The sequence below is a fragment of the Ambystoma mexicanum genome, chromosome 1q (assembly GCF_040938575.1).
Source record: "Ambystoma mexicanum isolate Mex_15411 chromosome 1q, UKY_AmexF1_1, whole genome shotgun sequence".
Taxonomy (NCBI): Eukaryota; Metazoa; Chordata; class Amphibia; order Caudata; family Ambystomatidae; genus Ambystoma; species Ambystoma mexicanum.
Window position 1 is genome coordinate 23,949,550 of NC_090922.1, and position 26,850 is coordinate 23,976,399.

Below are 26,850 nucleotides of genomic sequence, written 5' to 3' on the forward strand. Positions count from 1 at the left end.
TGGATGTGGCTAGAGCGCTGAAGTTCTACGTGGACCGCACGAAGTGTTTTCGGAAGACGTCACAACTCTTTGTGAACTTTGGACCTGTCAATCAGGGGAAGGCTCTCTCGAAGGCTTCCATTTCCAGATGGCTCTCCGGCTGTATCATGTACTGTCATCGGTTGGCAAACCGACCGCTGCCTGGCCGTCCGAGAGCCCATTCCACCAGAGCGATCGCAGCTACCACGGCGTTCCTATCTGGTGTGCCCCTGCTGGACATATGCAGGGCTGCTACGTGGAGGTCGACGCACACCTTCACGAAATTCTACTGCGTCGACCGGGATTCCAGGGAGGAGTCCAGGGTCGGCCAAGCAGTGCTGCGCAACCTGTTCGCCTGAGGTGAGCCTGGTGAGGAGGTAAGATGCTTAATGTTGAGTTTGATGTGATGCTTAATATTGAGCCTTTGCCACCTCCCGTGGTTGTGCATGTGTGTACTGCTATGTATTCTTTATTCATGAGCATGTGAATCCATGCCAGACCCCATGCTGTAGAAGGAACAAGTTACTTACCTGTAACTGTTGTTCTCCAGCACGGGTCTGGCATGGATTCACATGCGAACCCTCCCGCCTACCCCTCTGCGGCTCTTCACTTGGTCATACTGCCACTTCACGTGCTTCCAAATCTGAAGATGGCTGCCAGAGGTGGGGCTTAGGTAGAGGGCAGTCATTGGCTGTGGTCAGTATGACGCAGAGACCAGTGATTGGTTATTACTACGAAAGTCAGATCAGAAACGAAACTGATACTGGTTTTTTCTTTACCGAGGATTCCCAGCCTGACGACGGGGAATATTCATGAGCATGTGAATCCATGCCAGACCCATGCTGGAGAACAACAGTTACAGGTAAGTAACTTGTTCCTTTCCTTGCATGTAGATTTCATGTTCTCTTCAAGGACAGATATTCAAAATAAAAAGTAAAGGTTGATGGTTGGAAGGTTTTGAGTTAATCATAACTTTTGTCATTCCTCTTGACAATCCTCAAGACTCTTATTTTTTTAAGCCTTCTCTGCCAAGAGGAAAAACAATGTGCAAATTAGGCATGGCCCTACCCTAAAAGGGTGGCCCACACATAGGCGCTTGGTCACATCCTGTCTAGAATGAGAGACAAGCAACCCCAGACATGTTTCAGCCTCATTGTCCTTCATCAGTGCAGTGTAGCGTGGATCTCCAGGCACTGCATGCTCAGGACTCATATATGGGCATACCAGTCCAACTCAGTATGACAATAGAAAAAACAAGCTGAACATCACTAATGAGGCTGAAAAAAGCTGAAACATGTCTGGGGTTTCTTATGTTTCAGTCAAAATAGGATGTGGCCTAGCAGTTCGAGTTGGACTATGTCAATTGGTGGCAGTACGAGACTAATTTGCATATGGCTAGTCCACTTCTGCAATGTAATGGTGGCTAAAGAATGGTGGTTTAGAAGGTTGCCAGCAGTTGTAGAACAGTAACTGTTGTACAGATGATTTTCAAACCTGAGAAACGCTAACAATTGGAAAAAAGTCAAAGTGCTAACATTGTTGAATGGTACCCACAAATCCTTATATTTAGAAATCTGAAGAACGTGATTGCTGGGGAATCCATAACAATTGTAAAATTAATTTTATGGGTAGTGTAGAAATTATGCTTTTGTTGTACCCACCTTTTTCGGGTTGTTTACACCAATCCTGTGACAAGTGTCACGGTTTATTGGACGGTCACTCTCAACCCAGGGAGTCCCCTCCCCCCCGACCCCCAAAGAAAGGTGGTGCACAACAAAGTGCTTAGCAGATTCAACTTTAGTGAGACCTCCAACCTATATAATACTGAACAGCAGATACCCTCTGTACCACCAATAAGCTAGGAACCAGGCTTGTGTATAGTATTAATATATATATTTATTTAAATTTTACTACAATGAATAGTAAATCAATCGCAAGGACAGCAGCCACCAACTCTGTGGCACAATAAAATCTCAACTTCAACTTACTTGCATCAATTGATGGACATGTATTTCTAAGATACCTTCAGTACCTTCAACAACACAGGTAGAATTTATAGATTTGCAGTCACAACTTACATCAGATTTCTTTGCAAATTAACCGATAGAAGAATTTGAAAACACACAGGGATTGCTTGGTTTATCCCAAAGCTCTTTTCTCCCATCAACCCGCACCCTCCAGGCATCGATTAGATATGACCCCTTTAGTTTTGAGGTAAGTTACAGGTAGTGGGAATATAGTGGGAACATCATTTTGGGTTTTTATTAGAAAAGCTAGATTTGGGGAAATTAACTCAATGGGAAAATCGTTTTTCCTTTTTTTTTTGAAAGGCAGGGTTTGGGAAATGAACTCCATGGGAAAATCGTTTTTCAACACTCATTCAGATGCAGATTTTTAGCGACTCTTATTTTGGGATTAAGGACACCGCTCTTCTGTAAGGAAGTCGGGAGTTACAGGAAAATAGTGTCACCCAATTACTTTATTGACTATACTGGCTGTAACACACTGAGGATAAAATGTTAGTTTCGAATTGGAACAAAACTCATCCCGTGATATTTTCTATATGGGAATTAATTGAATTACGTTTAATTAAATGTGCTAAGGATTTACATAGTTGTGTCCCCCTCACCCACAATTAAATATACAGGATTAAGGCAGGTAGTTCCCAACACTATTCAATATAAATGGATAGGGGGTTTTCTATGAGGAATTGGGTTATCTTTTTAGTTAAATATGGCCAGGGTCTACATAGTTTTGCCCCCCTACCTACTGTGCAAGAAGGAGATGAAGGCTGGCAGAATCGCCTCACACTTTTGTTGTCATCTGAATCAATCTACTTACGTGGCAAACCTTGGTTATTGGGCACTCAGGGAAACAGCAGGACTCATCATGGGAAAGCACAGATCTGGTCAAAGGCTTCTGTCAAGGATAGTCACCAGCACCCAGTCCTCATCTGGCTCCTCCAATGTCATTCCCGGTTAGCTTCTAGGTTTCCCTGTCTGTGCCTCCCCTGAAAGGTTTAAGGCCTAAACAGGTACATAGCTTATTTTCTGGCAAGTGGTACCCCAGTGGTTTTGGTAGCTCTCCTTGCCTGTGTGGTTAGTTGTTCCTTGCTAGAATGCCCTCTCAGATTCGAAAATAATATTATATAGAGCAGAGGACACTTCCACATTATCAATATCCCCACGGTTTGGATTGGATACCTCTCTCCCTCCCGCCAATTCTGCCCACTGCCTGCTGATAAGTAGTTGGGATGGGTGGATTATGGAGACTGAAGGGAGGAGAAAAATGCATCAGTCCAAAATGACATGTTGGCTTATAATGTTGGTTTTCTTAAAATCTCCCTACATGACAACTATCTTTATTTTTCAGATAACTGCATGAACATATATATTTTTGAATTCTTCATTTTCTGGCGATTCAGGAAATACTAATTTCACTTCGGCATGCCCTTCCTGGGAGGAGCTATTGTTTTTCTCGATTTGCTCCTGAGCCGAAATAGTGAAAAATATGCCACTTCACATTTCAAACATTAATTTCACAGCCTATCATCTCACCAACTTTCCACTTCCTCAGGCATTATGAGAAGGCCAGGATCATGGTTTTCTTTCTAACTCAAATTCTATACTTTGCACATGGAACTGACAGGCTGGTTATGCCATTTAATAGAAAAAGCAGTACAATGTTAATCATAGACAATGCATCACATGAGCCCCTGAGTTTCACATGCAGCTTCCCTCTCATAATTTTCATTTCTCCCCAGTCATGACACAGGCATGTTATTCCACCCTGCCATTACGTATCTTCAAAGGTCTCTGTTCAAAGCAAATGTACAGTTAATGGGGAGGCCTGACCTTAAAGTTCATTTCTGCTGGCCGTCTTATCTGAACCCTCCACAATTCTAATCTACTCTTTATATTTCTTTGCATTTCTAAGCTGAAAACCAGACCTACTTCTCCTGGTGGTCCCAGCCCAAGGGTCTTGATGTCAGTGTTTCAGAGGCACAGACCTTCAGCTCACAGGGGACAAAAAGCTACATACATAATTCTAAGAGAATTTTAAACTGAAAACATGTATTTTATAGATGAAATTCTTTATTGCACCTGGACCGGTCTAGGAATCAAATCTTTTTTTAATACAATGATTAAAAAAATATGAGTCTCACTTTCAGTGTTATTCACACATAGGCCACAGTTAACATAGGAAACGTGTTCACTTCTACAACAATCAGGGTTTTCTGGACTATCTAGACTCATCAGCTGAAGCAACCGTGATTGCGTTGCAAAATCTGGGTTTTTCCCCAACAGGTTCTGCAAACTACACACTTGTGGCAGATCCCTTGATTGGGTGGTATCACATAAAATTGGCCTTGATTTAATAGAAGTGACACCATGCCCCTGGTCGGATCATTGTTTTATAAAATTTGAAATTCTATTGATCTCAACTATTAAGAGAGTCAAACCAACACGAGAGAAAGTGCATTGTTGTAACTTACGAAAAGTTACCGTAAGGGAATTAGCTCAGTTTTTTGCCCCCTATGTGAACACCCTTTATCAGTACAATTCGGTAGTCAACTTGTCATTAGCCTATAATGAGATGATGACGAATGCTGTGGAGAGCTTAGCTCCTCAGAAGCTAAGATGAGACAGGACCATACCCTAAAAAAACTGGTACTCATCTGAAATCCAAAAACTAAAGCATAAGAAAAGTAAGGCTTTCGGGAAATGAAGAGGACAAATCTTCCCAGGCAGCCAAAGAGAACAAAGAGAACAAAGAGGCCATTTATACTGCAAAAACTTGCTCTTATGAGAACAGGATTAAGACGGCTGCCTCAGATGAAAAGGAACTCTTTCAAATGTTAAGAGTCGAAGATCCCTCCCCAATTGACATTTCAATTGTGAACGATTCTGACTGGTGTACTCAAATTGAAAAGGCCATGTCCAGCAAGAGCCCCTTTCTTTTGAAGGTTCTGGACAAGATGGCACACAAACAGATCCAGGCGTTCCTGAGCGCACACTGCCTATTATGCCCCAAGCAATCAGGCTTTCAGAGGTTTCATAGTACCGAATCTACATTATTAGATCTTAAGACCAACATTCTACAACAAATGGATAAAGGCAAAGCTTCCTTATGGATGCTCCTAGACCTAACAACTGCTTTCGATTTGGTTGATCATTCCATCTTAGCCAGCAGACTACGTGAGAGGTATTTTCTTTCCAGGGAAGCAGCTAGGAAAAGGCCAGGCCTATCTGGCAGCACAACTTAAATGGCTACCAGACAGGTGCAGCGTTAGGTCTATTCACACTGGTCTACTTCAACTACTGAAAGCACAACTGTCACTTGTAGAAAGGGGATGCTTTCCATTCTCGACCCCACTTCTTTGGAATTGCCACCTGACATGAGGCTGTGTCCTAGTCTCGCCAGTTTCAAACGCTATCTGAAAATGGTCCTTTTTGAATAATTTCAAACACTAGCATGTTCTGCCGTCATGGATTATCCCTGCCTGCTATTTGTTGCTTGTAGTCTCAGCACTCTCATGCCGCAGGGCTCTTGTTCAGCGCTTTACAAATAAAATAAATACATTACAAGTAGGCCCTTCCTTTTAAATGATGTCATTTTGAATGTTGAATGTGTTTTCTTTGTGACAAATGCAAAGTCCTTGGCTTCACTTTAGATTTCTGGATCACAATCGTGTGTTGCATTGTTAAGACACACTTTCCTTAGCCTTCCACTTTCTGCATTCACTAGGCCTGATGTTAGAAATCAGTGTTCGAACTGGCCTGCGTATTCCAATGGGTTTCAACATCAGCCAGCTTTATTCTCACAATAGGGCCTTGCATGGCCTCTCAATCTCTGTCACTCTGCGGCTGTATTTTCACCCTACAAGACCCCGCCACCCCTGGGCTCTTTAACTCGGGTAACTCGTAGGGTGAGTGTGGTTTTTGTCTTCTTTTTGCTTTTTTTATTTATGGTTTTCCTCTTTGGAGCACGTCCACTCTTCTTCCCATCCTTAGGGAGTGGGTGCTCTGGTCTTCACTCCCCTCTCTTCAGATTTGGGAGTTTAAGTCCTGGAACCACTCCCTTTTTGGAACCACCTACCCGAGGCTGTGAAGGTGAGGAGTTATTGATTCTGCAGAGAGGAGTAAAAGCAAGGTTAAGTATAGTATATATAGGATACAGTACTTCTTTCCCCGGTATTATAGACCTACAATTTGAAAAACACAACATCACATTACACATTGACATTTATTTCCCTTACATGAATGTTTCTACAAACATTTTTCTCATCCTGATTTGTATTCATTCTTTATGAGTATGAATTACTTTACTCCCTGTATATATTTATATAATATTGTCCATCCGGGTTTCCATTCTTTCCTTTTATTCTTCAGATGGTTCCTGGGTGCTACAATCAATCATAGCACCTGTCTGGGGTGACAGCTCTTCAACTGATTGATATGTACCCATTTCTCTTCCATATGTTCTCTTTTAGGGATGCAGATCTTATAGGCAACAGGTGAGATTTCATCAAAAATTTCAAAGGCACCAGGCCAAGAAGGGAGGAACTTCCGTGAAAATTTTACAGGTGGACACTGTCCTCTACTGCATACTCTTTCTTGGTAGTTTTTAAGTCATTATAGGTTTTCAATCCTTCTGCCAACTGTCCTGAATTGCGCTGAGCATAAGCAAAAGCGTGCTGAATGTGTTTTCCTTAAATGTTCAATGTACTTGTGGGTAGTGGATGCTGTTGAGTTCTATAGAGTAGATACTGAGGTAGCACCATCTTTTGTCCTTTCAGCTCAAATGGAGACATTTTGTTGCAGAAGACGGCGTGGACCCTAATGGCCATCAGGACAAGCAGTAATCGGATGTCCCAACTAGGTCTAGAGTCCGCCACAGACTTCTTCAAGATGCCCACAATTGTCTTAGTATACTTCTTAACTCCCCCGCTCAAGGCTAGGTGGTAGGCAATGTGGAGTTTTCTTTTTACCCCTAGAATATTCCACATCTTGGTAATCAACTCGCTGGTAAAAATGACTTTCTCGGTCCAACTCAATCCTTTGCGTGAGGCCGAAATGAGAGAACATGTGATGGAACATTAGTGTGGCAGCTGTCCTCGCCTTACAATTCGGGACCGGAAGAGATTCTACCCACTTGGTAAACAAGCACGTTAAGTCAACTTGTACTTGTTCCCTCTAAAGGAGCGAATCACTGGCCTGATGAAATCAACTTGCAAATCGGACCAAAGCAGTGTCATTCCCCTTTTCTGTAGAGGAGCTCTGTGTGTGAGAGAACTTGGCTGAAACTGAGCACACACAAGACACCCTTTAAGTAGATGTTGAGGTTCTGACCCATATGGGGCCAGTATAAGGGTTTTTGTTTTGCCATCACCTAGGTTACACGTTGTTCGTAATTTATCCACAGTGATATTGTGATTTATACTACTTTCTACAGTGCTACTGCGATTTATACTACTTTCTTACCTGACATTCTAAGAGCAGCAGTTAAAGGTATTTCCTGAACTTACCAGGACTGTTGGCACTGTATACATACGCGCTGTGAATTGTTTAAAGTAGCAGTGTTTTACTATAGGTGTACGCTAGTTTTTGTACTCCATAGCAAAGCAACTTCGGTGTGCATTTACATTTCTTTTGCAATTTTAACAGTTTTTGACATCGGAACAGCAAGAGTAATCTCTCGCTTCTGGCCGCATTAAACCTATGGGCACCTTAGCAGCGAAAGCTCTGTGTTTGGGACTACAAATCACAGAGACCCCGGCACGACTGAAAAATAGACATCAGGCGCTTCAGCGCTGGTGCTTCTGAGTCTAGCCGGTCTTCGCCGGTCCAAGCTGTCATCTGCGTTGTTGGCATCCCGGAATCTGTCTCTAAGGTAATCCCTTGCTACTTTTCTACTTTCTTCCCTGTTGTATTCTTCAACCTTGCCCGATCCAGTTAATTTTCGTCACCTTAGGATACCTAATAGGAGAATCCCTATCCTTGGCAGCCCTCCGAGCAAACCGGATCGCGTTCATAAACAGATTGGAATAGTCTAACCCAGACCATGATTCTATGACTGAACAATTAACAATCCTCATACAGATAACGCCCCAGTTTTCTACTGAAAAAACCTACACTTGACTAACCCAATCCTACAACCCCCCAAGCTCATTTACAAACAGGAAACCCCTCAAGGCAGGACATTATACTGGAGGCTCAAAGTAACACTGACTAGCTCCTGACCAAAAAGATGACAGCCTCCTCACTAAAAATGGGACTCATAAACACAAGATCACTAAATAATCATGCAACTAAACATCCATAACATGAGTATTGATAAAAAACTGGATATTTTGTGCCTTACTGAGGCTTGGATACACAATCCTAGCGGACCAGCCATTAGCTTGGTCATCTCACTTGGTTATTCCATTTTCTGTAAAAATTGAGAATCTGGAGTTGGGGGCCGGGGGGGTTTTGTGTACCCATAATCGCACGCACAGAGTGAGGCAAGTTCTCTGCGCCAATATCTTTCCAAGAGTGTGACTTACTCCTGGCCAAATTCCGCCCCTATCCATCTAGCTGCATTAACATTGTCCTCCTTTATAGGCCACCAAACCCAATGTCCAACTTTATTCACCAGCAGGAATTATACAAAACTATACTCTATTGAGCTTTCTTCTTACCTTAATGCCATCATGAAAGATACGTCAAATGATGACTCTGCAGAGGATCTCTGTAAGAAATATCAAGAACACTTCACCACACTAGTTGACCGTGTGGCCCCCATGAGAAACAGAACGATTCGCAAAAACCCAACACACCAGACATGGTTCAATGAGAAATTGAAAAATATAAAAAAGGAGAAACGGAAACTGGAATCTATTTGGATCAAAAGTCAATCTGAGTGAGCTAAAGACAACTGGAAACAAGCGGATAAGACCTACAAAAATAGGGTGACTGATAACAAAAGACATTTTTACAACGAGAGAATTGAAAAAGCAAACATCTCCAGAAAGCTGTTTGAGATTGTCAAATCCCTTGAGAAACCCAGTGTTCTTCAGGTACTGTTCACACTCACTACGAAAGACACTGTACCAGTTGAAATCACTTTTAATGAGAAAATAACCAAATCCCACACAAACATTAAAGAAATCATGCAGACTAATGCCACACAAGGCAATGCTATAGGCCAGAAAGAGCACAATACAGCCAACCAGATGCATCGCACTTTTATATTTTCAAGATTAGAAACAAATGACATGATTAGCATTCTTCAAACTATGAAACCAACTAAATGTTCAGAGAACATTGTTCCCTCAAAAATAATTCTCACTCACAAGGACATTTCCTCATCCTCCCTAGCCAGATTTGTTAACGCATCCTTTCGGGATGGAAAAGTGCATGTTAGCATTAAAACGGTTGAAATGATGCTGATTAAAAAAATAAAAAACGACCCCCAAAGACCCCATGAACCTCAGACCAATTACGAACTGTAACCTACTCCTTAAAATTCTTGATAAAGCTGCATACAAGCAATACCACTCTTTCATTGAAGATGAAAACATCTTGCACATCAAGCAATCAGGCTTTAGACCAAATTATAGCATCATGACTGCCATTTTACATCTTCAGTCTCGCATGCTCCAACTCATCGAAGAAGACAAACTGGGTATGCTAACCTTGTATGGTTTATCCGCCGCATTTGATTTGGTGGACCACGGTATTCTGAAGGAGACCCTTGGTCAACTAGGTCAATGTTCTGATCAAGCACTGGACTGGTTCCTCTCATTCTTTTCAGATAGGGAAGACCAAATTCACTGGGGGGGGGGGGGCACGATCATCAAAGTCACTGATCTGGTGTGGTGTTCCGCAAGGGGAAAGTTTATCCCCACTGTTTTTCAATCTCTACATCAGGCCTTTATGCACACTGCTACATAACAGGGGTGTGTTTTTCACAAACTACGAAGATGACACACAGTTGATCCTCGAAACAACAGGTGACTATGGAAAAAATGCGGCTGTACTAACTATTTACCAGCTCATAGAAACCTGGATGTCAAATAACTGGCTCTGTATAAATGGGAACAAAACAGAGTTAATGATTTTGGCTCACAAGCTCTTCGAACCAAATTGGACCCGAAATGCACCAAATTTCAAATTGGTAACACCAGCATCCCCATCTTGGGAAAAGTAAAAACGCTTGGAATCCATCTGGAGACTTCTCTAGCATCCGATGCACATGTCAACCAGATCATAAAAAGCTGCAATTACTCTCTTCATCTTCTGAGAGACATTCAACCTTATATATCTCAGAATAATGCAGCAACCATCGCTAGAGCCACTGTACTATCCAAAATGGATTATTGCATCTCTCTGTTGGCGGGAGCTTCAGGTACACATTTGGGCAAGTGTCAAGTGACACAAAACAATGCTGTGCGCATCGTTAATAAACTGTCTAAACTTGAACATATCACTCATCGACACTGGTTGGCCGTTCAGGACAGAATCCTTTTCAAAACCGTATCACTTGCCATAAATGCATATATGGCACTGCCTCATTATACTTAAAGAATTGGATCTCCCAATATCTGCCAAGCAGAGCACTACTTTCATCTAGAAAAAAGCTGATACAGTGTCCTAGATACAAACGGGAAAAAGGCCTTGGAAAATCCTTTGGCCCATCACACTGACGGAAGACAGCAATTTGAAAACCTTCCAGAAAGCACTAAAAACGCACCTGTTTAGATAACTTCTCCCGTTTCAATTAATACAACCTGCTCCCCACTCTGAGCCTCTGATTTCTCCGCCCCTCTTGTGTTTTTGTTACAGCGCCCTGATGTGCGTGGACTTTCGGCGCTTTAGAAATATATAACTACAAATAAAATAAAATATGCAACCTTGTGCAAGATTTCTAATGTCTTCTGAAACCCCTTATGACCTGCAAGTGGCCGCATCATGGGCGTGACTCAAGATCAAGCTTTGGAATGAGGTAGGTACCACCCACTGGTCATATCCAGCCAGGGATCTCCTCACCAACAAAAACCGTCTTGTATTCGGAACATTTTGGAAAACGTCATCAACACCCTGAGATCTTCTTTCCCGATATCCGATTCTGTCAGGGGAAAATTCACGCAGTCTTCAGTATGGGTCTTCAATATGTTGATAACATTTCCTAATTATCAGGTCCTCTTTTTGTGCAGTAATCAAATCTACATCTGGGGTTTCTTTGCTCCAATGGGCAGTTGAAAGGTCATTGTTGGCATGGGTTTGGAACATGGTGACCGCAGTGACTTGGATTTCCCCCAACATGGATTCTGTTTCCATGAAATCCCCCATGCATAGCTCTGGTTTTCGCCAACTGGTCAGCCAAGACATTTCCAGTTTTGTCTGGTGCCTCTATTTTGGAATGACCTCTGATCTTTTTCCAATAGATGGTCATCTCATTAGAGGTTACCAGATCATCAATTGATTGCATCAATTTCCCATGCTTTAGCATTTTATTTTATGCACACAGCATGCCTCGATTTCTCCAGTTAATCATCAGGTGTTCCGTGAACCTATTACTGACAAAATCTGAATCGTGATTATGGCCAGTTCTTGGAGTTGGTAGTCCACAGCAGTGAGGATAGCTTGATGAACAGCCATCGACTCCACCACCTGACTACTTCGGGGTACTATTTTGGAACCAGCACAAGGTTATGGGGCCTCATTCACCCAGGCGTCCCAATGCCAGCCACAAGTTATTTTTCCCTGTTATTGTCAATATGGTTGGAGCACCCATCTACATAAACTGTGGGTATCCCCTGACCTGTGTCTTCCTCATAGACTTTGTGCTGGTAAGTTAGGTACACCTCCATATTGTCATTGGTCCTTCGACTTTCATTCTCGAGACATAGTCATGCAAGTCAGCCAATCCTTGCGCTAAAAGACTCTTCTTGTTTTGGCCATATCTGACCTCTACCGGAAAGTCGTGCATGGACAGAATGCAGTTAGTCATTCTGGTATTACTTACATTCCCTGTTCTGATTTGGTCACTTTGGAGATATTGCAAGGGTTGGTGAGGAGTCTCGACAATGATGTGCTCCCCCTGGATGAATGGGTGGTAATTCTTCAAAGCCCACACCGTTGCCAGGAGTGCCTTTTTTCGCAATCGTTGAATTTTTCCTCCACATAGGACAAAAACTTGCTCGCGTACGAGTTTACTTTGTTGACCGCGTCGTGCTTTTGGTACAATACCACTGTTAAGCAAGTATCTGAGAACCCCGTCTCCAAGAAGAACTCCTTGCTTTTGATGAGGTAAGCCAAACAAGGGGCTTGGTAAAGGCTTCTCTTTAGTTGTTTTACTGCCTCAGATTGTTCCGGACCCTACTTCCACTTGACTCCGGCCTTTATTAAATGGACCAAAGGTCGAGTGACCTCTGCGTAGTCTTCAATGAACTTCCTACTATAATTAGTGAGTCCAAGAAGGCTTCTTAATTCTCGCAGAGTAGTAGGATCTTTCAATTTCAATAAGGCTTTCACCTTTTTTTGCCTTGGGACTGAGACCCTCAGGGGTGATTTTGTGCCCTAAGACGTTCACACGGGTCTTACACCACTGTGCCTTCTGGAAGGACAGTTTTTCTCCGGCTTTCTGCAACTGGGTGAGAACATAGCGTATTTCTGCTATGTGTTCTTCCACAGTTGAGCTCTTGATTAAGACATCATCTGCATAGGCCAGGTTTCCCCTTTAGCCCAAATCGGGCATGGCCTTATGTAGAAAGATGTTACATTCTTTGCCAGAGTTTATGTATCCAAAGGGGGATCGGGTCCATGTGTATTGCTGCCCCCGAAGGTAAAGTCAAGCTTGTACTGGTCTTCCGTACTCACAGGTACTGTCCAGTAACCGTTGGTCAGGTCAATGGCTGTGTACATCTTTGACCCTTGGATCTGTGCCAGCCCTTGATCAATGTAGGGAAGTGACCCATCTTGACATATGGAACCGTTTGTTCAACTCTCTCAGGTCTGCACATAGTCTCCATTGGCCGTTGGGTTTGAGTATCCCTACTACTGGGTTGTTAAAGGTACTGTGGATTGGACAAATTATCCCACGAGATTCTAGGTTTTTGATAATCTCTGTGAGTGATTCAATGGGCGCGAGAGGTAACCGGTATTGTTTCACAAATATTGGAGCCATCTCAGGGTCTGTGGGTATGGTGATCGAGTGTATATCTGTCCATCCACTGTCCTAAGAGTCCACTGAAAAGATCTCCTGGAAATTGAGAAACACCTGTTTTAACTCCTCAGTCTCACAGGCATCAGCAAGATTGATACATTCTTCGAACACCTGCTTAATACCTGGAAAGACCTCGAGCTTGGCAATTTTGGTGGTATTCTCCAGTTGGGTGGAGAGATCTCTTGTTATGGTGTTGGCCTGGACGTGAGGTTCCAATGATGGGATGTAGTCACTGTTGACTCAGAATAGCACCTCATCCTTCCTTATGTCACAGGTCACTTCTTCCACTCCATAAGGGCAGGAAGAGTACACCAACAAATTCCACGGTTGTCTGGTGAAAATCTTTTCAGGAGCGATACAGTTGTTGATCCCGAAGCAGTCATTCGAATTGGTCCAATGATCTCCATACCTAAATCAATAGAATAATACTGGCATCAACTGCCATTCCAATAAAGGTGTCTACATCCAACACCCCTAGTTGACCTAGAACATGACACAATTTGAATAATGGTGGATAACATCGACCCTCGAAATATCACTTTGGGCACAAATACAAACCTTGTTGTTGGAGATGGTAATTCAAATTTTTATAAGTGTCCCGTTTTTTGAGGTTCTGTCCTTGCTTAATTTTTAGAGCAATTGTAAATTGTCACACCTGTCTTGTGGTGGAAACCTCTTCTCTCACATGAACTTCAACTGCATAAGGCAGAAAATTAGCTGACCGGAATGCTTTCTCAGTGTTGTCAGAGCCCATGGGGCTACTCCCCAGTCGGGACCAGGAATTATTATTTGAGAAAATAATTCTCAATTAATCTCATTAATTGAGAATGTCACTATCTAAATAAAAGGCGGAAGGGACATCTCTCACGACCCAACAATTATGTTCTATGCTTTTGTCACCAATGGAAATTTTTAGCATACACCTGCTAGGCAGGAGATGTTCGGAATTTGCAGTTTCCAGGCCTACTTCCCATTTATCAATCAATTTAAATGTGGGAATGGTCGGTTCTTTTGGGAGTTTCCTGAGTAATGCTTTGCTGATGAAGCTTCTTCTGTTATTCAGGCATACTCTGGTGAGAACAGGCTCCTCCCCCTCATTTCATCATCTTTTGTCATGGGATTTGGGTTTTCTTCCGATTTTGGATTGGTATAAAATGTCAGAGTATTTCCTTCCAGTGTGGAATGCCACTTAAAACTGTGAGGGAGGTTGATTTTCAAGAATGGAGAAGGGTTCCCATCACTAGTTTGTTCTACAGAGATGACAGTGATGTCTGGCACTTGATTTTTCCTTAAATGGAATTCTATTTTGTCGGACCGTTGCTCAATCACATGGCATGTGCCATTCAAACGCACATAATCTGTGCTTTGTTTTAGTTTGATCGACCGATTAGTCTCGGCCCATAGGACCTTGTTCACACAGTCAATCAGGCGTGATAACGTCAGAAGGTCGTCATTCCCCAATAGACAAGGTATGCTGTCTGGAGTCACGACTATCGCCGGGTGTTTCACCCTATGTCGCCCAATATTTATTTCCACATCCGCAATCCCTTCAACAGAAATATTCTCATCGAGGTTTTGGAGTTTACCGGGAAGAGGTGTGAGGGGAATTTGGCGACTCTCCCCCTTCCTGAGTACAGTTGGTCGAAGGCCTATTTGAACAGGAGGATGGCTTGGGATACAGTATCCACCAGTGCTGATAATGCACACTGACCCTGTACCTTGACAGGAGCATAACATCTTCCTTCTCAAAGGGGAAAAGAAAAGGTGCATTATGCGCAAGCTTGGCGGTTAACTTTTTTATATGGAACTCCGACACTGTGATCTTGGACAGTTTTCTGTGTCAGAGTCTGGGAATCTGTAAAAAAAGATTTTTCATCAGAAACAGATATGATTAGGATGTCCCCTTCAACCAACCCCCAGCCTGCGATTCTTTGCTGTCCCCCTTTTCCTGCAGACAGTTCCCAGAACCTGTTTGGGGGAGAATACCTTAGTGATTTCTGCGTCATCTGGGTGACATAGTTTGGGTTTAAGAACCTTTTGCTCTGGGTCGGTCTCCATACTTACCTCTTTTAAATCTGGATCTGTTGGTACCCATTTTTCCTTGGGAGGGATCCCTCCATCCCTGATAGAGAAGATTTTCTTACCCGAATCTCCCAGGGATCTTCTCCTTCAAAAGGGATGATACAGACGTCCTCCATGAAGTGAGTTTTCTTTTACTTTATCCTACTTACCATCTGTTCTTGGGGTTCCAGCTTTTCAGGGGTAGAAGATTCATATTCAGGCTCCGAGGTTTCCAGGGGTTTTGTTCCGGTGGGAAAAGATGCTTCCTCTAGGACTTCACACCCCCCTTGCCACTGGGCCCCCTCCTCTGGAACCTGTTGGTTGGTGGGATTTTCTTCCAGTCACTTCCCCTCCGGCCTCAGACCTGGGCTTTGGGTTATTCTCGGCGCCAGGCTCCAGTTGAGGGTGCTGCTCCCAGAAAGGCTACTTGTCCCTTCTCCCGGAGTAGCTTGGGTATTGGAAGTTACCCTGATAGCTTTCCATCCTAGGTCTCTATTCTCCCGGATTCAGGAATCTATTGTCCTGAAGGCGGGGAGAGAGAGGAGGATTTTTCTGGAAATTAGGGTTCGGGTGGTACCTGGGAAAGCAGTTTAAATTGGGAAGTGGAGTAGTACTTCCGTCAGAGGGAAGTTTGGAGGGAGGTTTCCTGGGGCGGTACTTACATGATTCGACCCCACTCCTTGTGCCGGGGGAGTCCATATATATATATATATATATATATATACGGGTATAGGCCCTGTACCTTTGTATTTTCGACTTACATAGGTGGCAGGATCACAAGGGGCATTGGTCTGGTATCCTGCCTGACTCCCCCTCAATTGGGCTGAATCTGAGGTTCTCCTCTGTCTGTCGTTCTGCTTGTTGGCAGAAGAAGGATTTTAGCCCCCCCCCCTCTCCAAGTCCGATGGAGGGGTACTTTCTACCCCCGTCACCTTTGCAGCGGCAGGTGTGTTGGATGGATGGTTTGAGGGTTGTAGGTATATCTCTAGCTCACGTAGATTTCTAAATGACATGCTTCACGTTTACAGATACTGCTCACAGATCACGGTGTAGCGGGTCGTTTTTGACGTTTTCAGCGCTAAGTTGGTTTGACTGCAATACATTTACCTAATTCAGGTAACTTTCCACTCTCCCTACTTTTGGCCATTATGAACCAGTACTCAACTTTCTTACGGATTGTTTTTTTTTCATTTCTTTTATTTATTATTTTTCCCCGGCCTGCCTTCTGCTACTACATACATGACTACTGGGTATGTGTTCCATTTTCAAACGTTAACTCACATGACGCCCTTTGTTATGTTTCTACATACATTTCTTGCATGGATGTGTTTGATGGTATATGGATATTACTCATGACATTATTTGCATTATTTATTTAAATCATTTGAATGTACATGTTGTGTCCACATTGTATAGACTTGCCCTGATGAAGGAATTTCCATTCCGAAATGCATTGGCATAACCAAAGTCTGTTGATGAAGTGATTTGTGGCAAACTCTTCCTCACTAAATATTACCAGTGTCTACTCTTCATTTTTTCAAAAATGAACTTTGATTTGACGGATAAAATCATCATTGGAAGAACAACTGGATTTTTTAGATTTTTTTTTTTAATTTTTTTGAGTTTTGTTACTTAATAATCTTCAAGGTTCTTATTGAAGGTTCATAAAATTTGCACTTAATTTAAACCCGGATTGGGACTCCAGAGAGCGGCTGTATGACTGGGTATCTTACCTAGTCTCTTGCCTCCACTGTTATTTTTTGGTTTGGGTGTCTCCTAACCTTTTACAGCCGGCTCCTGTACACTGAATTACATTTCTAAGGATAGTTGTTTATCAGAGACTTTGCATATTAACATTAAGACTGTTAAGTCTGAAAGACATCCCTGTGCCACTGCACTGAGGGTGCTCTGTGACACACAAGAAAAATATGATGCCTATGGAGTTGTCTAAAACTCCATATCCAAAGAACACAAAAGTAAAACACACATCCAAATACATGATAGTGGAAAAAAAGGCTCACACTCTTTCCAGGTAAAAATTTCAAGTCCTAGAAATCCCGCAAAATTGCTAGGGGTCTCCAAAGGTAAGGGAAATTAGCATGTTTATGAGAATTCTCCCTAACACTTCCTGGGCATGTTGATTTCTGTAGTGCTCATTTTGAAATGTGTTCTGCAACCTTATACACTCTCTATGCAGAGCAAAAATCTCATTCATGTTCCTGCTTAGTTTCCACTCACAATGACGACTTACAATCAACACGGTTGAATCTATTCACCGCACTGGAACCCAGGGTACAAGTCTGAGTGGCACCTCAACAATGCAAACACAACCTTCTATCCACTGCACTGCAATTACACCCAAACAAATAGTCTGCTGCTACTGCCAATGTCACAAGTGAAAACTCTCCTCCAAATCCGAGCTACGAGCCCCCAATTTGTCAGGGTTTATTGGACGACCACTCTCAACCCAGCAAGTTCCTCCCCCCTAAGCAAGGTGGTGCACAAAAATGCCCTTCAAAGATTCTACTTTAGTGAGGCCTCCAACCTATATAATACCATTCAGCCGATACCCTCTGTACCACCAATAAGTTAGGAACCAGGCCGGTGTATAGTAGTAATATATATATATTTATTTAAATTTTACTACAATGAATAGGAAATCAATCGCAAAAGACAGCAGCCACCAACTCTGTGGCACAATACAATATCACAACTTCAACTTACTTACATAAATTGATGGACATGTATTTCTAATAGATCTTCAGTTAATACTACAACACAGATAGAATTTAGAGATTTGCAGTAAAAACTTACATCAGATTTCTTTGCAAATTAACTGATAGACGAATTTGAAAACACACAGTGATTGCTTATTTTATCCAAATGCTCTTTTTTCCCAGAAACCCCCACCCTCCAAGCATTTATTAGATATGACCCCTTCAGTTTGACGGCAAGGTACAGGGAGTGGAATACACTGGGAAAATGGCTTATTAGAAAGGCAGGATTTGGGAAATGCACTCAATGGGAAAATCGTTTTGGATTTTGATTTGTAAGGCACAGTTTGGGAAATGAACTCAATGGGAACATCATTTTTCAACACTCATTCAGATGAAATGCTGGGCTTTGGGCTTCTGATTTGGGAATAAATGGGAACATTTGTTGTGTACACACTACATTCATATGAAAGGCAGATGTTTAGAGATTCTTATTTTGGGCCTAATGACACCACTCTTCTTTAAGGAAGTCAGGTCTTACAGGAAAATAGGGTCACCCAATTACTTTGACTATAATGGCTCTAACACACTGGGCATACAATGTGTTTGTCTTGAATTGTAGCACAACTCATCCCGTGATCTTTTCTATTTGGGAATTCATTGAATTAACTTAAATTAAATGTGTTAAGGGTCTACACCGTTTTGCATCCCTCAGCCACAAATAAATGGATATGATTAAGGCCGGTAGTTCCCAACACAATTCAATTTAAATGGATAAGGGGGGTTTTCTATGAGGAATTAATTGAGTTCTCTTTTTAATCAAATATGCCCAGAGTCTACAATGTTTGGCCCCCCAACCCACTGTGCAAGCAGGAGATGAAGGCTGGCAGAGTTTCCTCACACTTTTGTTGCCATCTCACTCAATCTATCCTTGGCAGAAGCCTTTGACCATATCTGTTCTTTCCCATGATGAGACCTGCTGTTTCCATGAGTGCCCAATAACCAAGGTCTGCCATGTAAGTAGTCACCAGCACCCAGTCCTCATCTGGCTCCTCCAATGTCAGGCCCGGTTAGCTTCAAGGTTTCCCTGTCTCTGCCTCCCTGGAAGGTAGACAGATTATCTCCTGGCAAGGTGATACCCCAGTGGTTTTGGTAGCTCTCCTTGCCTCTCGGGTTAGTTGTCCCTCAATAGAATCCCTTCTCAGATAGGAAATTGATACTATACAGATCTGATGAGACTTAAACATTATCAATATTCCCACGGTATGGTTTGGCTACCTCTCTCCCTCCCCCCAATTCTGCCCACTGCCTGCTGATAGGACAAGGAGTTGAGAGGTGTGGATTACGGAGACTGAAGGGAGGAGAACAATGCATCACTCCAAAATGACATGTTGGTTTATAATTTTGGTTTTCTTAAAATCTCCATAAATGGCAACTATCTTTATTTTTCAGATTAATGCATGACCATATATATTTTTTAATTCTACATTTCACATCAGGGAAATACTAATTTCACTTAGCACGCCCTTCCTGGGAGGAGCTATTGTTTTCGCGATTGGCTCCAAAACCGAAATAGTGAAAAATATGCCACTTCACAATTCAAACATTATTTCACAGTCTATCACCTCACCAACATTCCACTTACTCTGAATTATGAGAAGGACAGAATCATGGTTTACTTTCTAACTCAAATTCTATACATCACATATGGTTAATATTCACATGGAACTGACAGGCTTTTTATGCCCTTCAGTACGAGTCCTGGATGAGCTCACTGGGACGCACAATTCTCTTATTTTAAAGGAAAAAGCAGTACAATGTTAATCATAGGCAATGCATCACATGGGCCCCTGAGATTCACATGCAGCTCCCCTCTCCTCATAAGTTTCATTTCTCCCCAGTCTCCTGACACGGACATCTGCCTGGCTCTTGTTATTCGACCCTGCCATTAAGTGTCTTCAAAGGTCTCTGTTCGAAGATAATGCACAATTATTGGGGAGGCCCGACCTTAAAGGTCATTTCGTCTGGCTGTTTGAACCCTCCACAATTCTGATCTACTCTTTATATTTATTTGCATTTTAAGCTGAAAACCAGACCTACTTCTCTTGGTGGGCCCAGCCCAAACGTCTTGAAGTCAATGTTTCAGAGGCACAGACCTTTCAGTTATGGGGACAGCAAGGTACATAGTTAATTCTAACAGAATAGCGTTTTAAATTGAAAATATGTATTTTGCACATAATCTTCTGTATCGCATCTGGGGCTGTTGTCTAGAAATTAAATCTTTCTTTAAACCCTTAAGTGCTAAGTATTAGTATGCTTGTCTTTTTTGCATAGACTTGATTAAAGCTCAGCACTTAAGGGGTTAATACAATAATTAAAAAGATGAGTCTCCCTTTCAATATTATTCACACATATGCCACAGTTAACACAGGAAACAAGTGTTCACTTCTACAAGTATGCCTCTCCTTTTAAATCATGTCATTTTGAATGTTGAAAAGTAAGTGTTTTCTTTGTGACAAATGCAAAGTGATTGGATTCACTTTAGATTTCTGGATCACAGTCTTGTGCTGCATTGAAGCCAATGTAACATGCTGCTATCTGTCTCTTAAAGTGAAATTGTAGCTTTTCATATTTTATGAAAACAGCATTTTCAGCCACAACTTTCTTTTGCAACTGCTTTCCTTCGCCTTCCCATTTTGGTAATGTTGAGTGGGGTCCACTTTTCGCATTCACTAGGCCTCATGTTGGAAATCAATGTTTGATCTGGATAGCGTATTCCAGTGAGTTTCAACATCAGCCAGCTTTATTCTCACAATAGGGCCCTGCATGGCCTCTCAATCTCTGTCACTGCGGGGCTGTTTTTTCACCCCACACAAGAATTAGACCTGAAGAGCCAGACGTGTGGTATTTGTATGTGCCATTAATTGTGGAATTGTTGATAAATTGTTGGTTTGTAGATAAAAGATTTTGCACCAAAAGATCCCCTCTTTGTTTAAATGTTCTACAATTTATAGGAGCATATCTTGCAAATGTACAGTGTTAACAAGTATAGCACAAAATGGTTTACAAAACCAAGGAAATAGTATATGTCAATAACGGATATTGGTAGTAGCGTGTAAGAAGGTTGTATTAGAAGAAGCACTTACATTTTCAGAAATTATAAGACCATAACAAATGGTTACCGGTTATGTATCATATTTACTTGTTATTTATTTGATAAACTATGAGTTACTTTTAGAGAAATCTTTTTAACTTTACCAGTCATTGCCGTTCTTAATTTGTCAGGATGTTTGTCAGGCCTCAGCTCTGTCACTTATTTTTGAGCCTCAGCACTTATTGTCTCAGACTCACTTTATTTATGAAGTAGGGATAGTCAGTGCTTCCATTAACCATAATGAGCAGGTGCGAGCTGTAGTGTATCCCAAAATATGTCGACAGTGTGGGTAGCAGCTATGTGTGGTGGCAGCACTGGTGGGGGGCTTGCCCACCCGAAGAGTCAAATATTTGGGCCCTGGCACTTCTTTTTTCACAAATTAAGTGTATGTAGCTGAATCATTACGAGAAAGTTCTTAAAAATATCTACCTCTCTTTGATAACAAGGCCCCTAAAAGCAGAGAATGCTAGTTTCTTTGTTTTCCCCTTCCATCTACTTTGCTGGCTGACTACACCTAGATTGGCTTCTCTTTTATTGCCCATGCTCCCGAAATGTCCACATGTATTTCTGTCATGTGGCTCTCCTCCACTGGTAGCCACTTTAGTGTCTCCTGCTGAATTCCTCCAAGACCATAGTTATATGCCTACAACTTCCCACCCATGCCCTCCTCCCCCATATCTTTTACTCCTGACTTCCTCATCCTGTCCCCAAGTCTCGGAACCTGGGGGCCTTCTGACAGTAAACACAGTTTATCCATGGGTGCTCCTCACACCCAGGTAGTATCTAATTCTTAATAATCACTAGCATGCACCACGTCCCTAGTGTTCTACTTAACCTCCCAACCCACCCCACGCTGCCACTTGCCCCTTCATGCTACTTGCCTCCTACATTTGGAGGTTGCCCCTGACTTCAAGAATATTAGCAACATCCCAGCATTCCAATCTGCCCCCAAATATGACCTCATCACCCTCAAAGAGACATGTTCACTGTCCCATCTTATTACCTTCAGATTACAATCCTAACTTTTACATACTTGGCTCTACCAAGTACATATTTTCTAGGTTTGACTAGATTATCCCTCGTCTTAACTGCCATATCTTTGAATAGAATTACTCCATATTAATTTAGCAGTCTTACAATATACATATGGTACAGAATAATGTTTTGTTTTGTCTGTGTTGCCCCCATTTCATATCCGAGTCGGAGCACTACACTGACTGATCTTTAACCCACTACGGCTTCAATCGCTGTGGAGTGCTATTGTAAGGTGTTTCAGTTCAAAACAGCATCTCTTTTTTTGCAGTGAATAAATGCAAGGTGAATTCACTTAATTTTGAATATTTCATTCTCAGAAAATAATGTTATCGGACTACTCCGCCATAAATGACTGAACAAGTATCTGATAAGTAGACATTTTGCAAGTTACATCTAAAATAAAATCCTTTTCAGTAGCCAGTCCATAGGTCTGAACCAATTGCAACTGCAAAATGCATCTTTTGTCTGCAAATTGTTTAGATGACCTTGTTAGGTTTGTTTACAACTGCAAGTGTCGGAGCTAGGGATTTTGAGTTGTAACTTTAAGATAAAGGTCGAACTGTTCACATTGTAAAACAAGCCATTTGCAGCTAGTGCTTGATCGCTCTGTTCGTTGTTGTGTAGTGTGGTACAAAAGGCATTATAATCGAACGTATACTCACCATGGAGCTGCACCCGAGCCTGTCAGATGGCTCGGAATGCTTGCTGTACTTGACGGTGCATGCCCGTATTTCAAGCCTTCTGAAAATCTCCACACAACTTCAGCCATGGCGTATGCCTCACCTATACCAGTGGACTCCTGCCTGCTCCTCTCATGTAATGAATTTACATACATGTTGTATTCTACCCAGACTTGTCTAGTCTCCACTTTTAGTCCAGAGGCTCTCTGGGTTTTCTGCTAATCTCTGGCTCTGGGGGAAGAGCTTAGAGTCTCTGGGATTTGTGGCAGACCCATCAATTCTGCCCATGCCTCCATGCAATTAGCTACAAACAGAAAGGTAGTGGCAAATCACATGGCGGTGTGGGCAGAGTCGCAGTTATGGCATGCAACTCACCCATATTTGTCGTCGTGTGACGGGCCACAAAGCTATCATCATATCCCTTTGCAGGCAGCATATCGCCACCTCCACTCCCAGACTCTGGATCCGCTGAGTCTGGCGACCCCAGCCGTACCTGAGCTCCGCTGAGCTCTGCCTGCTCAGCACTCACCGGATCCCCCAGCAAATGCAGCCCACCCGCCCAACAGAGAAAAGCAGAGCGAGGTCTTTAATGCCAAGTTAGTTAGACCCAGAAACCACTACTTCGTGTGTGAGCGCTTTTGGAGACCCATCCATCCCTTAAGGCTATTACTTTATTATTGGTACACACACATTGATTGACCGCTTAGTACACAAACACACTTTCAACTTGTGGAAAGCTTTTTGTTGTGTAACAATGACTTATCTTTCTCGGGCAATTATTTGCACACTGTTCCAGGTCAAAGTACACACTGCAAACTTGTTTTTAACCCTAGCTAATCCTCACCAATGTCACAGGCTCCATCCACACAACAGCGCTGTGTATTGCTTTTTGAGAAAAACGTATGGATGGGACAGGTGGACGGAGTCATGTGCATAGTTGGGAGGAATCTTGTGGGCATGGCATCCGGTGAGATAAATCTCAGGGGCTTTGATTTGCAAATGTAGGCAGGTCTGATGCTACCCCTGAAGCCAAAAGCATTTCCCAGCAATGGTGTCTGTTTTTGTGGCTCCCAATCCCTGCATTCTCATCATTTCCACTTCTTGCTAAAAAAACACTCTTTGCTAAAGAAGGGGAGCCTTTGGGCTCAGATCGTGTGAGTCACATATCTTGGTGTTCAACAAGGTGGCACATTAAAGGTCCTGGGGATCACAGAGAAGGCTACATTACTGTGCTAGTTTTGTATCTGTATTTATTGTGTTTATATAGCTGACGCAAGAGTAGTACTGGTATCCAACCTGGATCCAGAAGCAGCTAGAGATATATATATATATATATATATATATATATATATATATATATATATATATATATATATTACATGATTAAGCCATGCACCGTTACACACACAACAGCTAAACATTCAAACATTAAGTCATATAGAAAATGGAAAAGCCACATAAACCAACAAGTTGAACCAATACTATATGATGGCTTTCTTTTAATGAACATGACTTTCAAAGACGTCTATTATTGTTTAAGCTTGAGGTTCACTCTGTTTGAAAGTTGGTAGAAAAGTGCAATTAATATCTGCCAAAGGGGTAATATGATGGTCTCGCATTCAGTACCAAAGCTTAGACATTTGATATAAATTCTTCTTCTTTTTTCCAGTTGTGTTCAGCCTTCCGAATCAGTCTTGGATGGTCTCTTTTTATTTATGGAAGTCCTGCAAGCTCTTCCCAGACGATTGTGGTGCCTTTTCGATTTCCTGGAAAATACCTCTGCCCGTTCTTCAGTAGTTGTTTCTTCTGAAGGATAACAATTGTTTCCTATCTACGATGTCAGTTTATTAGTGCAATGTGAACCTTGTGAGGTTGAAACAACCAAGTTCCTACTCTAAAGCGGCCTGCATTTTGCTTGCAATGGAATGAAGAACTACGTAAAGGCAGGGTGCCTGGGGGGAGAAAAGAAACCAGGTAGACCCTAAAGCCATATATGTGTCGCTGCTCAACCAGGTGTTCCCCAAAAACCGTTACTATGTCCTATGGAATTGGACCCACTGGACTTGTGAACTTACTGGCAACCACTCTGAAATTTTCCATGAAGATACCAGGTGCCCAGAATATCAATGAATCACTCTTAATTTGCACATTGAAAAGGTACTTGAAGAAAAATAGGTTTGCACCTGTGTATAGCATATGTCTCTCCCTCATCTTTTGATTCTGGAATTTCAGACACTGCCGAGACCTACTTTAATGTCTATAAACAAAAACCTAGCTCCGAGGGGTACGATCTTCCTTTTTTTCCTTGTACTGTACAATAATGTTCAATAATGTTTCTTTGTTTTTTTATTTTATTTTTAAGATGGTAGAATGCCGGGACATATCTCTGTCAGACTTTCGGTCACTTTACGGAAAAAGCAAAACGTGTTATTTTCATGAAGGTTTTATTCTAATTGTGTAATTATTTTGTTCTCGATGCCGGTTTACTTAAATGTCCTGCCTTTTTAGATAATTGTTTATTTATGATGAAGAAAACCATCCATTCTGGCATGAGTATCACAATATTGTTTTTTTTGGGTTCCTCCCGATCATGTTGTCTTTTTGGAAATAGGTTTAGTGACCCCTGTGTGCACTGCATCCCGCTCTTCATCTCTTTTCTTCCCAGCCATATTGTCACTAGTTTTCTCAGACTCAGGAGGTTCTGCTCCCCAATATGACGACACGTTGGCAGAGCTTGAAGGAAGAACACATATAGCACAACACTGGCTCCTCTAATGGCTTTCACGCACACCAGAAATTTACAAATCACATGGAATCAGCTGGACACAAGCCAACCCCTCAAAAATCCAGATTCTGAAGGTTATTGCTTATTTTCATTAACTAGTGAAGAGATTTGGTTCCCAAGAGTCTGCCGTTTAAGCCTGTCTCCCAATAAGCACAACAGCTAAAGACACTCCATGCTGAGCTGAGTGATGCAGTCCTGCAAACTCCTTAAAATGTCTAACAGTTTGTTGGCTTGACATTAAAGGGTCACCAGTGCCCCCTTCCAATCAGACTGAGTGATGCTGCACTGTTTAAAGTTACTGCTAGGAACAGGATTAGGTGCTCAATAAAATACATTTATCATGACACAACGCTTTGTTGCTGAACTACTACACATGGGCCCTATGCTGATCAGTGCAAAGTACTGCTGATGCGGCTTTAAAATGTGTGCTGTGCGTTAATTTGTACTTATTTCCCGCCTCCCTGTGGGCGATGAATTCCATATGAAGAATAGCTGAGTCCACCGGATTATGTTCTATCCGTACACCCTAATTCAGTAAAGAAGGGTCACATCCACTCCTATTTAATATCATGTTTTTTACTTTTTTCACATGTATGGTGTGTCACCAAAGCTGTTTTAAAATTACTGTGGATCTTGAAACCGCTCAACAAAAGCGAAGTATGCAAAAAAGTATGAGTAAACACTTGGCAGATAGTGTCAGAAGAGCATGTTAACAAATTGGAAGAAACATGTCTATTTCGATCAGAAGCCGCTGGGACTAAGAGAAGTAATGGAAAGAGGGTGCCCAGTTCTCCAGCATGGGGTCTGGCATGGATTCACATGCTCATGCTCATGAATATTCCCCGTCGTCAGGCTGGGAATCCTCGGTAAAGAAAAAACCAGTATCAGTTTCGTTTCTGATCTGTCTTTCGTAGTAATAACCAATCACTGGTCTCTGCGTCATACTGACCACAGCCAATGACTGCCCTCTACCTAAGCACCGCCTCTGGCAGCCATCTTCAGATTTTTACCGCACGTTCATGTGTTGGGATCCTCGTGCTATTGCTCTCGAGCGTTAGTGCTATTTTTCGCGCTTTTTCACAAAAAACTTCGATTCTTTCGGTCAAAAGAGCCTCAAGCTCCACCGATCCTACATCCGATCAACGGGGACCCGTGTCGGATTCGTCTGTGCCCCTCAAGGGTGAAGATTTC

General features: G+C 42.3%; 1 protein-coding gene across 1 annotated transcript in view; it reads left to right on the forward strand.

The window, feature by feature from the left end:
• Positions 1-26,521, forward strand: part of IGSF8 (immunoglobulin superfamily member 8) — a 395,119-nt gene extending 368,598 nt beyond the window's left edge. Inside the window, exon 7 of the mRNA XM_069635441.1 lies at positions 24,544-26,521. The gene's annotated coding sequence lies outside the window, so the exon portion shown is untranslated. The remainder of the gene's footprint in view (positions 1-24,543) is intronic.
• Positions 26,522-26,850: the final 329 nt, after the last annotated feature.